This window comes from Bos taurus, chromosome 13 (assembly GCF_002263795.3).
Source record: "Bos taurus isolate L1 Dominette 01449 registration number 42190680 breed Hereford chromosome 13, ARS-UCD2.0, whole genome shotgun sequence".
NCBI classification, from domain to species: domain Eukaryota; kingdom Metazoa; phylum Chordata; class Mammalia; order Artiodactyla; family Bovidae; genus Bos; species Bos taurus.
Window position 1 is genome coordinate 72,304,014 of NC_037340.1, and position 15,477 is coordinate 72,319,490.

The window sequence follows — 15,477 nt, forward strand, 5'->3', positions numbered from 1 at the left end:
ACAAGGTCCCCCGAATCTGGAGCATCCCTGGTCTCCTTAATGGCCATCATGAGAGTAAGCAAGTGGGGCCAGGTGGGACGGCCCAGTCTGCAAATGGTTGTAGTGGACAAGTGCCCCCATGGCTGCTTTTGGAAGGTCAGGATCAGAATCCTGTAGTTGAGAATCTAGAAGGCTCTGACCCAGTGGCTAGAGGGTCCAACTCCATAATAAGGTCAAATCACCAGGGACCATTTTTTGATGTTTCTAGGGAGAAATAAGAAAGAATATATCAATTGACTAAGATGATGTTCGTTTATTACATCCATGACGTCTTTCAAGGCTTTGAAAAACACTCTTCTTTTGTCTAATTAGTCATTGTGACCAGGTCTCCATGGAAACCATTATGTTTGTATCCACAGTAGACACGCGTGCATCCATTAAAGGGACATAGTTGCCAAATGTGAGCCATGAGCCCAGGGTGGAGTGGCTTTTTACAGCACAGCCATCAGAGCTTCTATGAGAAGTGTCAAAACATGAGCAAATAGCTGTCCCTGTCCACAAAGAGAGACGCTTTCTCTGGTGTCAGGCCCTGAATTTAGAGGAGTGTGAAACTCAGGAAAAGCGAGTGCTCATGTTCATGGTGTGAGCCCACAGGACAGATTATCTTTTTTTTTTAAACAGTGTTAAAAGATTTTTTAACCCATTAATTACTGAAAAAACTAATAAAGTGTTAAAAACTGGTTCAGAAGAGATTCCAGAGAGCAGATATGAATATAGGAAATTAGGAAAGTGGAAATGAATTGGTTAATAGATGCAAAATTGGCTTCTTTCAACAGGGGTAAGGTGAGTGGAGAGAAGGTTTAGGTTTTCATTAAAAAATATTGAGGGAAAAATCCCTGGCAGTCCATGGGTTAGGGCTCTGTGCTTTCACTGCTGTGGGCCCCACATTCATTTCTTGGTCAGAGAACTAAGATCCCACAAGCCATTTGATGTGGCCAAATAGATATTTATGTGTGTGTGTGTTTGAGTGTGTGCTAAGTTGCTTGAGCTCTGTGCAATCCCAAGGACTGTAGCCCGCCAGGCTCCTCTGTCCGTGTCTGGGATTCTCCAGGCAAGAATACTGGAGTGGGTTGCCATGCCCTCTTCCAGGGTAATCTTCCTGACCCAGGGATTGAACCTGGGTCTCCCACACTGCAGGCAGATTCTTTACCATCTGAGCCACCAGGGAAACCCATATATTTACAGAGAGAGAGTGAGAGCCAAGTACCCAGTTGAGGTAAGTGAGAGCTCTGATGGAGGGAAGGATAGGCTGGGATGGAGGGCTAGGATGGGACCATGCTACCCAGACCTGAACTGTCCAAGAGGCCTTCACAGCACAGAAGCAGGAGGCCGCTGGGGGAGGAGGCGGAGTGGGTCCCATCCTGCTTATATCATGCACTCAGTGCAGGTCCAGAATCAGGTAAGTGCACCGCAGACCTTGAGACCTGAGTGGGTGGGGCGGGCTAGCCCAGGAGAGGGGAGCTGGAACAGACCCATGAAAGCCCAGGATTACAGGAGGCCAGCTCGGCTACAGAGTCAGGAACCAGAGCCTCCCAGTATCACTTCAGCACTCATTTCTGCCTCAGAGCCAAGAGCTGAAGAGGCATTTGTGTTCCTCTTGGCTGCTTTGTCTGATGAGATTTCAGGACTACAAAGACCTGAGCTAACTTGTCAGGCACAGACCATCAGCACAAGCTACAGAAATACTACAGGAGTGAGGTCCTCAGACCCCAACCAGAAAACTTTTAATTAAGGCATTCAAAATGAGAAAAAATGTACTGGAGAGGCCCTTGGCTTATCTAGATACTTCATGTCTGTAGACCTAGGAAACAAGCAGAAGTGAAGCTATCACAGATCTCACTGTCTGTAGACCCATGCGAGGCAAGCCCTTATTCACAGCCATTATCTCTTGTTTTGCACACAGTTCTAATAACCCCAGTATTTTTGGCTTCCTGGTCATAATGGATTAGAAGTAACAAGAGCTTTTGGTGTGGTGACTGGCAGGCACATTGACATCGGCAGGAGGGAGCAGCTGAGAGCCTGACAGTGAGGTCAGGAAGCTGAGAAATACAACATATTTTATAAAATATAAAAGCAGTTACAAGAGGCTGAGGGCTAAGGATGCTGGGACCATTTCAAGTTGGAGTAAAAAGCCCCCTCCTTACCCCTAGCCTGGTCCAGCTATTGACTTGCTAGCGATAGCCTTGAGTCAGCCAGGAAAAAGGTTCCTGACAACAGCAGGAATTTGGAGATCATTCATTTCTGAGTTCAGTTCCCTACTTATTGTTTGTGGGACTCCAGGCAAACCACTTAAGATAATGGTTTCATCTTAAGAGTGTTGGGAGGATTAAATGAACTTACCCAGCACATAGTAAATGCTCATTAAAAACTACCCACTGTTAGCTGAGAGGTGGGTGATGGCCAGCTACCTGCCACAATGTGGACAAATCTGAAAAGCATTGTAAGGACTTCCCTGGAGGTCCAGCGGTTAGGACTCCATGTTTCCACGGCAGGGGGCACGGGTTCAGTCCCTGGTAGGGGAACTAAGATGTCGCACACTGTGTGGTGCAGCCAAAAACTAAAGCAAAACAAACTCACACAAAAACACCCCAGAACATATGGGAATCCCCTGGTGGTCCAGTGGTCAGGACCCAGCACTTTCACTGTCCAGGTTCAGCCTCTGGTCAGGGAACTAAGATCCACAAATCAAGTGGCCAAAACGAAAAAGACAAGGGGAAAAAGTCACACATGAAAGGGAAGCTCCTGTGTGGTCCATGTACAGAAATTACAAGAACAGGCAAAACTAATCTATGATGTTAGAGGTCAGGACAGCAGCTGTGGGATTTAGTGAGTCTAAGCAGGCCTTGCCCCTCCTGATGTAAAATAGAGCAGATACAGAAATCCACCTAAAACAAATGTGTGGCATCATAATGGATTCTTGTAAAGCCACCAGGAAAGCTGGTCCTGCTTACAGCCCCCTTCTTCCCTCCAAATGTTTTGTTTCTTGATCTGGGTGTTGGTTGTGTGTGTGTGTGTGTTTAGTTGTGTCCAAATCTTTATGACCCTATGGACTGTAGCCCTCCAGGCTCCTCTGTCCATGGTATTTTCCAGGCAAGAATACTGGAGTGGATTGCCATTTCTACTCTAGGGGTTCTTCCTGACCCAGGGATAGAAACTGAGTCTCTTGCATCTCCTGCATTGACAGGTGGATTCTTTACCACTGCGCCACCTGGGAAGCCCAGGTACTGGTTACCCAGGGGTATTCAGTTTATAGAAACTTGAGGAGCTGTGTACTTAAGATCGATGCATTCTTCTCTATGCATGTTATTGTTATTATTTTGGCCACACTGCATGGCTTGTGGGATCTATGCATATACTTCGATAAAGAATTTAAATGTCAGTTATTATTATTATGGTATTAACTACTATAAACCTCAAATTTTTTATCTGTATCATGGGGATGATGATTCCTTTCTCTGCAGAACTGTTACAAGGCATGGTGTTTCCAGCACATTCATCCATTGGTCCATTCAACAAATATTTTCTGAGCCCCTGTAGGCCCATGCACTTTTCAACGTTCTGGTGATGAAGCAGTGAAACAGACAGACAAAAATCATGACACTTATGTGCTAGTGAAGGGAGAGATATGTGCTCGGCCTTCACTTACAGCACCCTCTAGTTCAGGAAACAAAATTCTGGAGCATGTCTCCACCTCAGCCGGTTAAGATATTTGTTTGGTTTAGTTTTGATTTGGCTCCTTAAGTCATTAGCTTCACTTGTTACGAAACCTTGGTTAGAACAAAGTCAGACTGAGAGAGGCTTGTGTGTGCTACACTGAGAATTTCTGAGTGTTCCAGAATTTCTGGGTGCAGTATAATTGTGACTTAGAGCAAACCACCCTTCGTGGGCTGGGGGATGGATCTCCCAGCAAAAGAAATGTCTTCTTCCTCCTGCTTTGAGGAACTTACGTTTCTAGGCCCTGAGCCCCGCAGGCAGGAAAGTGTTAAGAAAGAAATGTGCATTTCCACTGAACAAGAAAATCAACTTAGAAAAGAAATGTGTATTGGAAAATATCTATTTGCCTGCAAAATAATGTAAAAATAATGAGCTCCTATTCCCCTTTGATGTGCAGCGCACGCTTTTAAGGGAAGATTCTGCATTTCTGAGATACTGGGCCTGGCGTGTAATGAAGTGGTTGTTATGGCAACAACTTTCAAAAGCAAGTATTTTCTGAGAGATGTGCTCCACACAGCCAGCGTGAGAGAGGAAAACATGAAAACAGAGTCAGGGAGATGAGATGAGCCCCACCGAAGGCATCAGATGCCGGAGCTTCTGCTCTGTGCCCGAGGGGGAGGGAAGGGGGCCCCCTCACCTCCACCCCTGCCTGGCTTGGCGAAAACCTGTCGGGGAATCTGGGCCCCTGCCCTGGAAGGAATCCAGGTGGGGGCTGACCAGGGAAGGTCAGGGCTGAGACAATGTCTGTCACCTGGAGATGCAGCTGAGCCTGGGGGCTCCATCACCAGTCCCTCACCCTCTTCCTCCAGGCTGGCCTCCCAGCCTCAGTCTCTGCCCTTCCATCTTTCCATCTGCTCCCTCCTGCTCCCTTGGCCCAAGAGCACCAACGCCCCTACCTCCATTCACTCCAGAGTCCCGTCTTCTCACTAGCACTCAGGCCTGCCAAGCTGGTGTCCAGTGTGAGCAAATATGGCCCCAAGAGCTGGCGTTCATCACCCCCTGTCATCTTCACAACAGCCCCAGGTGCCCAGACACTGCCTGGCACAGAGTAGCTGCTCCCCTCTATTTGCTGAGTGAACGTATGGTCCTTCTGTGGCAGTTCGATACTATCAACCCTGTTTTTTTCTTACGAAAAAAATTTTTTTGGCCATGCCACACTGCAGTGTGAGACTTTAGTTCCCTGACCAAGGATTGAACCTGTGCCTCCTGCACTGGAAGCTCAGAGTCTGAACCACAGGACCACCAGACAAGTCCCTAACATCCCCATTTTTCACGCAAGGCAAGGGAGGCTCAGAGATGTTCAGTGATTGCCCCTGCCCCAGAGACAGTGAGCGCTGGAGCTAGGCTGCCCACACGCCTGCCTGGCACTGTCTCTTGGTGCCCCCTTCCCAGACTCTTGTGTTTATTCATACTGTGTCTCTGCCTTGTACACCCTCTCCTGTGTCCTGTAAGGCCTGGCTCAAAGGCACCTTGACTATAATGTCTTGAAAAGACCACCTCTAAACTAGAGTCCTGGGGCTGTCAGGGTCCAGGGACCGGGCCCTCACTATCAGCTGGCGTGTCTGGGCAGGGGTCGCAGGAACAGAGCTGCTTCTGGGGGACTGTGTCTGTCTCCTTCACTTTCTTCCCCCAAGCAGTGCCTGGCATACTCAGTAGCCCTTTGTTGAAGGAAAGAAACTTTGGAGCCCGGACAGTTCTGGACAAGTCCATTGGGCTGATCACTAGGTTTCTGAGATTCCAGCCAAAGCTTCCTTACGGTTGGGAAACTGGGTCATATGCTGTTCAGGTTAACATCTGACAGTGAGGAGAGGAGCCTATGGGTGTGTAAGTGCACATGCGTGTGTGTACATCAGCCTTTCCAAAGGGAGTTTACTCTAGAGAAGAGTCTGGGGCCAGGTACTAGCCAGCCCGTGCTTCCGAGTCTGGGGTAAGGGGATGGGTGTGCACTCAGGGCTTCAAATCCGCTCTCTAGAGGGGTGTGTGTCTAATCAGTGCATGTGTTTCAGGAGGAGCGAGAGTGTGTGCATGGCCTTGACTGGGGGGACTTACTCTGTAAGAGAGCGTGTGCTCACACGCTTGCAAAGTGTGTGTGTGTGCTTCATGTGCATAAGTGAGGGTGTCAGTCAGTGCATGTACATGCTTGGCCTTGATGTAGTGTGCGTGGGGGGAGTGCGGCAAGGAGACACTGTACAGATGCGTGTAAGGAGTGTGCCTGGGAGTGTGTGGATGGATGTGTGGGGAGAGGGGCGTTTGCATTCAGGGGCTGCTGTGTCTGCCAGGTGCAGGCAGAGGCAGCCTGGTGACCATGTGCGGGATTTTCAGTTCAGTGCCTGGCGAGAGCTCCCGCCAGCGGCTGGCTGACCTGCAGTCACCGAAGGAAGACTATGCCATCGGACTCTCCTCTGGATCATAAAAGGTAATGGTTAGAGCTGGAAGCAGCTTCTACCCCTGATGTCCATGCCTGATGAGAAACAGAGGGAGGTGTGACCTCCCAAGATCACACAGTGAACTCAGGATAAAGCTGGAACTCGGACTTGTACCTGGGTCTGAGATGCCTTCCTTAACTCCGGTCCTCTGCCAGGCCCCTGAGGAGGAGGGAGGAGCTTAACCACAGAGTAATTAATATCAGGCACCAGAGTATTATAAAATTTCATTCCCACTTTAATTAGGGAAAGTTTTTTTTTTGAATAGAAGTCTTTGTTGTGTCAATTAGTTGATTGACTATCATTGGTTTCTGGGTTAGGGAAACTTGATCCGAGGTGAATGAATTTGTTTATCAGGGAAAAGGAGCCAGGGGATGGAAAAAGAAATTCAATTAAGTGTCAGCCTGCTGAGTGACAGGTTGCATTTGATAGGACTTTTAGCTTAATTGCTTGTATTTCATTAAGAGATTTATTTATCAAGAGAATTCTTCATTTTAAAATCTCAGGCGGTGTCTGAGTGGCTTCTGGCTATCTTTTCTGCCTTGATTGAGGATGCTGAAACGTGGACCTGAAGAATTACCCGGCACCTCAGAGATATTCTTGTTTCTACTAAGATCCTGCCTTCTCCTGACTCCTAGGACTGGCAGTCCCTCTCATCCTTCCTGTCCCAAAGTTTTACCCAAAGTTTGGCAAGTGTCTGCATGTCTCTCGGAGAAAAGTCCAAATTTCTCTTTAGATTTCCAAAGAGATCTGAGTCCCAAAGAAAGTAATACTCAGCATGCTGACCACCTTTTTTTGTTGTTGTCGTTGTTGCTGTTTCTACCCCCAGAAACAGGTTCCATTTCATGCAGATTTGTAAAATTGTATGTGAAGGCAGTGCTAAATATTGCTAATAACTAAATGTTCCTCTGCATTAACAAAAGTGACTTTCAAATTAGTATCCTTGAAAATAAAGTCATCCCTACAGGATTTATTTAGCTAATTTACTTTTAAAATGTATTTATTTAAAAAATTTTTGGCTGTTGCTGAGTCTTTGTTGCTTTGTGTGGGTTTCTCTAGCCGTGGCTAGCGGGGGCTACCCTTCGTTATGGCACATAGACTTCTCACTGTAGTGACTCCTTGTTGCGGAGCACAGGCTCTAGGCACACGGGCTTCAGTAGTTGCAATGTGTAGGCTCAGTAGTTGTGGCGCATGGGTTTAGCTGCTCTGAGGCATCCCTCCAAGACCAGGGATGGAACCCGTGTTCCCTGCATTGGCAGGTGGATTCCTGTTCCTATCCATTGTGCCACCAGGGAAGTCCCAAGATTTAATTTAATTGGAGAAATTGTTGCTACTTAAAAAAAAAAAGTCATATAACCTCAAAAATGGATGCATTCTAAATCATATGGGTCTTGATGTCCTAGAAGTAAATAAACTGTGTGTAATGTGACTTATTTGAGCTATTCGTCTTTGAAGACTTCTTGATCCTTCTCATGAGGATTGCCCAATGTATAATTTATAATAGTTGTAGGGAATGTCCACTTTGTTTTATAAATGAGATAACTGAAGCTCAGAGAGGGCAAGAGGTTTTTCCAAGGATACATAGCCAACCAGGAGCAGAACTAGGATCAACACCTGTTCCCCCAGCTTCTTTTCCAACAATCTGGCTCTCTGTGGGGCCTCTGGAATTGCTGAGCTTTGGGTCTATAGGGGGCAGTTCAGCTTCTTTTCCTTCTGATAGAAAAGGGCAGGAGAGCAGAATGGTTAGGACTGCCATCATCGCCTGGGCCTAAATCTTAGATCTGCTATTTGTTATGTGAGCTTAAGCAAGTGCCTGCCTGGTGATTTCTCTGGTGGCTCAGTCGATAAAGAGTCTGTCTGCAATGTGGGAGACCTGGGTCTCTGGGTCGGGAAGATCCCCTGGAGAAGGAAATGACAACCCACTCCATCATTCTTGCCTGGAGAATCCCATGGACAGAGGAGACTTGTGGGCTACAGTCCACGGGGTCGTAAAGAGTCGGATATGACTGAGTGACTCACTTTCACTTTCAAGCAAGTGCCTCAGCCTCTCCAGTAGTTGAGGGATAGTCGGGTTATCTGTTTTACTGCGTTGTTGGGAGGACTCCATGCAATGTGCTTAGACTGTACCCAGTACATAGCAAATGCTTAATAAATATCAGTTGTAATTATTATTGTGCTTTTCAAGTAAGATTTTACTGGGAAATAGGTTTCCAATTCTTAAAACTAATTGAGGACCATTGTTCTGCACTGTGTTAACTCCACTCCCACCCTCATCCTATAAGAGGAAATAATTTGCTCCAGAAGATGAGTGTCCATGAGGACTGGTGGTGAAAGCAGATTTCCTGCCTCCTCAGGCATTGCTTTTCCTTGTGTTCCCTGGTACCAGAATATTTTTATTTTCTTCTCTATGGTAAATATTTATTTGTGGTTCTCCCTCTCCCTTCCTTCCTACCTTCTTTCTTTCTTTTAAAAAGAGTCTTTATTTATATTATTTGCTGCATCAGCTCTTAGGAGTGAGATCTGTTGTGACTCGCGGGCTCTCTAGTTGTGGCACTCAGGCTTAGTTTTCCCAAACGTGTGGGATCTTCATTCCCTGACCTACATCCCCTGCACTGCAAGGCAGCTGCATAACAACTGTACCACCAGGGAGTCCCCCGTCCTGCCTTCTTCATTACTTCCTCCCTTATTTCTCTTCCTTCCATCCATCCACTCCGGTACAAGAACTGTCTTCTACAGACTTGTAAATGCCAGTTTTGCACCTCTCTTTCCAACTCTGGATTCAGGGTTGTCATGTTGGTGGCCAAGGTATCAATATTCATACTATGGAAATTGGGAAACTTGTCATAAGGGCTTTTGGGAATCTTTTTTTTTTTTTTAAATAGCTATTTCCCAACATATGATCACTTCCATCCACCCCTCCTTCAATCATCCATCTCTTTGTACATGCAAACCTCCACCCACCAAACCATCACCCACTGAACTGTCCACCCATCCAATATTTATTAAACAATTTAGGTGGGCTGGGCCTATGTAAGATCTACAGGGAGGGCAGAATTGGCCAGAGCCTGCTCCCTGCTCTTTAGGAATTGACAGTCTAGTGGAACAGACACCTTACATCTGTCTCACATTCAAGGACTGTCTGGACATCATTTCATTTGATGATCATGGTCAGCACTGTTACCTCAGTGAAACAATTGAGGAGATTAAGGCTCAGAGAGGTTAAGTGAATTGCCTGAGGTCACACAGCTGGCTCTACATTCATTTGTTTACCCGTCTGACAAGGCATGATCTTCAGCTTACTGAGCTGCTCAAATCCAGCCAGAATGTCAAGGTGAAAACAGATTTTCAAATCTGTCCTTCAGAAATAAGCCTTCTTTTAAAAAAAATAAGTAAAAAGAAAAAAAAAAAGGGAAAGAATAGGGAAAGTTATTTTTCTATCTTGCTTAGAAGGGGACAGTTTTGAATTTATTTTTTCGGATTGAACAATCGTTCCTCAAATGGATAGTGATAGGTGATCTAAAAAATAATCTTTAAAAACGTCGCCGAGTTGGGCATTTCCTCCGGGTGACATAACTCACTGTGACAGAATGCATTTAAATTCTCGGAACAGAAATTGAAAGGAGTGGAGGGTGTTGGTGCAAACTGCCAGTTTCTTAACCCTCTGCGTTCACCACCCTCGCCCCTCTCTTCCGTCTCCCAGAGGCCTGTGGGCACAACCATTCTCCCCTGCTACCTTCAGCTACATGTCTAGGATGCATCGAACACCAGAAGCACTTCTGTGGATCGCAGGTTCCAGGATCTAGCCAGGGGTGTATCTCCTGGGGCCAGGAAACAGGGTGTGGATTTCCTGACGGGCCAAAGAAAGGGGTGCTTGGACGTCTTTGAAAGATGATGCTCTCACACTTTCTCTCTAGATTCTTATCTGTTCCTTTTGCGTTTTTCTCTCTCTCTCTCTCTCTCTCGTAACCCCTTTGCTTTTATAATTCCCCCAAATGGCCACCACAGTAAAAAGGAGTGGGTTTTGCCCTGGGAAGGCAATGTGAGGCCAGAGGTGGCTCAGGGACAAGGATCAACTTAATGCACAGTGTCCATGGAATCCACAAGTCACAAGTCCTCCTGGTTTGGTGGGCGGCCTCCCTCCAAGAGGCAGAGCTCCAGGGCCATGCTAGGGTTCCTGGCAAGAGTTTTGATGGACAGCATGGCATTCAACACTTTATAGTCTCTTCTGTGCAATATTTTCATTGCACTTCCCAAGGCATTTTTTTTTTTTTTTTTTTGCTATCTGCAAGCTGATTTCTGTTTTTCTGCATCCTGTCTGCCAATACAGCTCTGGAAAAAGAAGAAAGCAGGTGCCACCTTGAGAAAGAAGAGGCGGATCTGATGTAAGGGAGGGTCTTAGATCAGCTTCCTAGAATCAGAGCCTGAGATGGGGCTTCTTATGAGAGTGATTTATTGCAGAGTGCTCTTACAGAGACACAAGGGAACATGAGAGAGAGGCCAGCTTCAGCCTGATCCCACAAGGAGCTCTGAGCATGAATTGTGTCACCAGAGTTGGTCTCCCCTGGAGACTCGGGGGCTGGCATTTGTACCTCCATGCCATCAGTCAAGGGCCACTCTAATGTCACTGGTTGGCTGGGGAGAGTAACCTCCTAGGGGATGCAGATCCTGCCGAAGGTAAGTGTCCAGGGAAGGGGATAGTAGTATCCTTAGCAGTCAGTTCTCCCAGGATCTGGGGCTTGGGACCACTCATCTGGTAAAAGGGTTCAGCTTGGGAACCAACAGCATCAGTGCAGGGAGAGTCCCAGTGAGACAGGAACAGGAAGCAGAGGGGCGGTTCCACTTCCTGCCCTGATGGATTGTGTGGGGAGATGGGAAACAAGAGGACAAGTAACCAATGAGGCGCTATGTGTCAAGACCCATTGTCTTTGGCTTAGAGATAGACAGGATGGACCCTGAGCCCTCCTTCAGGAGGCATCTGCTTGGCTTTCCATTTGGGCTGCCAGGAGGAGGGAGCTATGTAGGAGGCCCCCCAAAAGTGAGGCTGGCAGTGAGGTGAGGTCAGGCAGAGAGAAGGCTCCAGCCATGCGGGTTCAAGCCAAGAACCTGTCACCAGGGCAGCTCTGGTGAGAGGTAAGAGGATCTTACAGTAAAGGCTCGAGGGCAGTCTGGTGATGCTGCTGTGCTGGTAAGAGTTGAAGGGAGGGGTGGAGATATTCAGAGAAAACCCCGGCCTGATGCCTGCTGGAGAATAGATCACAGACTCAGTGAATGCTGGAGGAATGTCTAGGATCAGGACCTGGTGGAGACAGCTAGTGTTCCACCTACCAGTCCTTTGTGCTTTCTTTCCCATAGTGTGAATTGTTGCTAGGGGGCGGCTGCAGACAAGGACTGTATTTCCCAGTTAAGCCTGCATCTATGTTTGGCCATGTGACAAGTCCTCAAAACATGAGTGAAAATGGTGTGTGTCCGTTCCGGGCAGTAGCTTTTAAGAAGTGGGTGGGACTTCTCTCTGTTATTCTAGGGGCTAGAAGAAGGTTCTGTGGTCTGAGAGGTTGGTAGAGACAAAGATGGGAGGGGCCTAAGACCTTGAATCACCTGGAGGACAGCTGTCCATAGAGGACAGTGGTGCCTGTTTGTGTCTGGTGAAGATGCCTGATCGGGCCTCTAATAACAAATAAATCCCCAAATCCCACGGGCTTAACACAATACCATTCCACCGCCACCCCCCCCACCCCCCAACCCCCCCACATTGCTCACATAACAGTCCAATGAGACAGTTTCCAGTCTATGGGCAGCTTTCTTCCATGTGATGATTCAAGGACTTAAGCTCCTCCCATCTTTGGCTCTGCCAAGCCCCTATGTCTCTCAATGATCAGGTTAAGATATTCATTGAATAAATGTTTATGAAGTACCTACAACATGTCCTTCACCAGTGAGCAAAAACTCACCCCATGGCCATTGATCTTCCTTTTTCTCCAGGTCAGCCCCATTGCTCAAGGGCTCATGCCCAAGTGGCCGTGGCAACAGGCATGCACCCAACACTCAGACTTCCTGGGCTGCCCCCATTGCTCCGTGTCCAATGTTCCATCAGGGCTTGTTCTAGTCCAAGCCCTTACTGAGGAACATGACCACATTGAAGGGACCTGATAGTTGATGGGTTAATTGGCCTCATTTGCTATGGAAGGGAAGGGGTCTGTTCTTATCAGAATAGACACTGGATTTCCATTTCCAACAGGTTCTGGCAGCATCACCATCCACAAACTTGTACACTCGACTTCTAGTGCCCAGCAGCCTCTCCAGATGGTCCTTCTTCACTGTGTCCTGCGTACTACCTACCTTCAACTGGAACTTGAAAGGTATGGGGAGAGGTGGAGAGACTCAAAGGAAAGGAGTCGCTGATTATCACAGCAGCTGACACCTAGAGCTTCTGTGTGATTGGCCACAGTTTCTCCCAAGGTTGGTTTCTGTTATTTCTTATGATCCAGATATTTGGTAACACACTGAGTGTTAGAGAGACCAAATCTGTCTCCTTTTGAAACAAGAACTTGGGCACAAGGCGAAGGCCCTTGAAAGCTGTTTTCTCCTCTGCTGTTGCCAAGGGTTCCTTTCTGAGTTCATCTTCATTTGGGGCCATTGAGAGGGAAGAATGAAGTTATAAAAAGACTTGCTTCCAAAGCGTATCATTAAGGCACCTCTTTGTTCGCTGGCTTCTTCTGCTAGGTTTTTAATAGTGGTCTTTGCAGCATTTGAGGGACTTGCACCTGAGCTCAGAGAGAGGCCCCAGGCACCCTCATGGCTCTGAGACACTCTAGGAAACCCTCTCCCACACCTTAACAGGTGGGTCAGCTGAGATCCATAGATGTGTGATGGGGTTTTGGATAAAGAGGGAAGCCGACAGTTGGCCACTTGAGGAGTGGGGACAGATGCATTGGGCAAGGTTGTTGGTCACACCCTGGGGGATTGCTCTCAAACTAGGAAGATGTTTGGTTGGTAGGGAGCCAAAAATCAACAAATCAATTCTGATTGCCCAGACAACAGAAATTCTTTATTTTGTCATGTAAGTAAGATAACACTTATTCTGATCATATATTTAAAATGTGAATTCTGGTTTGCTAGTACAGAGCTTTCAGGGAGAGACAACATTGTATACCAGATCACGAAGGCTCAAAGAGCTAGACGGGATTGCAGGAAGGGCTGGATCAAGAGGACATCCTGAGAGAACTGTATCGTCGACTCTGCACATCTCCAGGAAGTCACTTTCTAAGCCTCAGTTTGCTCTTTTGTAGATAGAAGTATTGGATTAGAATTTCAAGGGTTCCAAACTGTCAGAGGTATTTCTAAGGGAGCATTTTTCTGTACATCAGCCCAGACTTGCTGAAGTAGAATCTAATCCTTCTGGCACTGGCATTCTGCAATGCTGGGTTTTATGATTATGTAGCTTCTCTTGGGCTTAGGTGAGAAAAGTAGCCAGATTGTATACAGGCTTTCTTTGGGTTCCTGGACCCAATTCCAACATGTGTGGGAGAGTTGCCCCTCACTTCCAACAGGCAATTTTTGGACACCAGCAGTGTCCAAGAATTCAACTAGGTCCTCACACTATCCAGCCAGAGATCACATCAGATTCCACAGCTTAAGGGTCCAGTCCTATAAGACTGCCCCTCCCACCTCCAGCTTACCAACTGCAAGTCCAGGTTATGATTTGTGCTTCTGACTGACTGGCTATAAATCAGAGGTTCCCACGACCCTTGGGTGTGATTCATTTGCTAGAGCAACTCGTAGAACACAGAGAAAACATTTTCCTTACTGGACTACTGGTTTGCTATAAAAGGATGCAACTCAGGAACAGCCAGATGGAAGAGATGCCCAGGGCAGGGTGCGGGGAAATGGCCACAGAGCTTCTGTGCTCTCTCCGCATGCACTGTCCCCAAATCTCCACGTGTTCACCAGCCCACAGGCTCTCGGAGCCCTGTCTTTTTGGTTCTTCATGGTGGCTTCTTTATATAGGCCAGATCGGTTAAATGACTGGCCATGGCTGTTGGTCTATCTCCAGTCCCTCTGAGCTCCCTGGAGGTTAGGAGGTGGAACTGATCACATGGCTGGCTCCAGGGGCAACCAGTCCAGGATTCTTACATGCTTTCCAGAAATTACTTCATTAACATAACAAAACAGACACCTTTATCACTCTCAGTACTTAGGAGATTCCAAGGGTTTGGGGAGCTATGAGTTAGGAACTGTCAACAAAGACCAAATACAGGTGAAAAGTATATTTTGGTCATCTGAACGACCAAGTATGCATTTTTTCTTATAAATCACAGGCCTTTAATGAGCTTTTCTTTTCTCTTAGATGGGAGCCAGTGGAAGGTTTTGAGTGAGGAGTGGTGTGATTTGACTTAGGCTACTACAAAAGGTTCCTTCAGGCTGCTATATTGAGAATAATCTGGAAGATGATCGGGCAAACAAAGAGGCTGTCACAATGGTCCAGGTACGGAACGATGGTGGCCTGAACCAGGGAGTTTGTGCAGAGATGAAACACTGTAAAATAATCAGTGTAAAAACTGACCAGCTTAAACTGCTTAGCCTCCTTAAGTATCAATAGGTTGTGGATTAATCAAGCCTTGAGTTATTTTATAGAGACAGCACTGTGCATGTGCAAGAAAGAAATCCATGTCTCCCCAATGACTCCAGAACCAAGAATCTTCAGTCTATGGAACTCAAAAAATAGAAATGTTGCTGTAGGACCCCTTAAAAAGTGAGAAATCCTTCAATAAGGAAAACCTGACTTCCAGCAACTAGAATAGCTTGTATGGACAGATTTGAGACTAGCCAGTCAGCTTCCAAGTTTGAAATTTTCCTGACACCTTAAATTTTACCCCAATCCTGGGTTGAGAAGTCAGATTCTAGAACCTTGCCTTCTATCTTTTTTGCTGATTAACCTCGCAAATAAAGCACTTTCTTTTCTCAAAAGCCAGTGCCAAAGGATTGGTTTCTGTGTGTGTTGGGCAGCTAGCCCTTTGCTCCGTGAGAGAGGTGGTGATGAGGGATTGAAAACTGAATCTGTTTTGATATCCCCAGATCTGCTATCTATAAAAGAAAAATGTCAGGGACATCAAGGTCTTAGGTCTGAGCAGTGGGAGAGGTAGAGCTATCTCTTCCTGAGATGGAGGAACAGCTCTGGGGCACAGAGGGGCAGTTGGAATCAGGACCTTGGTTTTGAATGTGGTGCACTTGAAACATCAGTTGATACCCAGGTAGAGATGGTGGTGGTGGTGGGGATTGTTGAATATCCACCTGGAATTCAGAG

At 46.9% G+C, this 15,477-nt stretch overlaps 1 long non-coding RNA gene across 1 annotated transcript; it reads left to right on the plus strand.

Moving 5' to 3' along the window:
• The first annotated feature begins 10,182 nt into the window (after positions 1-10,182).
• Positions 10,183-15,140, plus strand: LOC112449337 (uncharacterized). Its single transcript, XR_009497011.1, has 2 exons — positions 10,183-12,532; positions 14,521-15,140. It is a non-coding gene; the product is annotated as an uncharacterized lncRNA (long non-coding RNA).
• Positions 15,141-15,477: the final 337 nt, after the last annotated feature.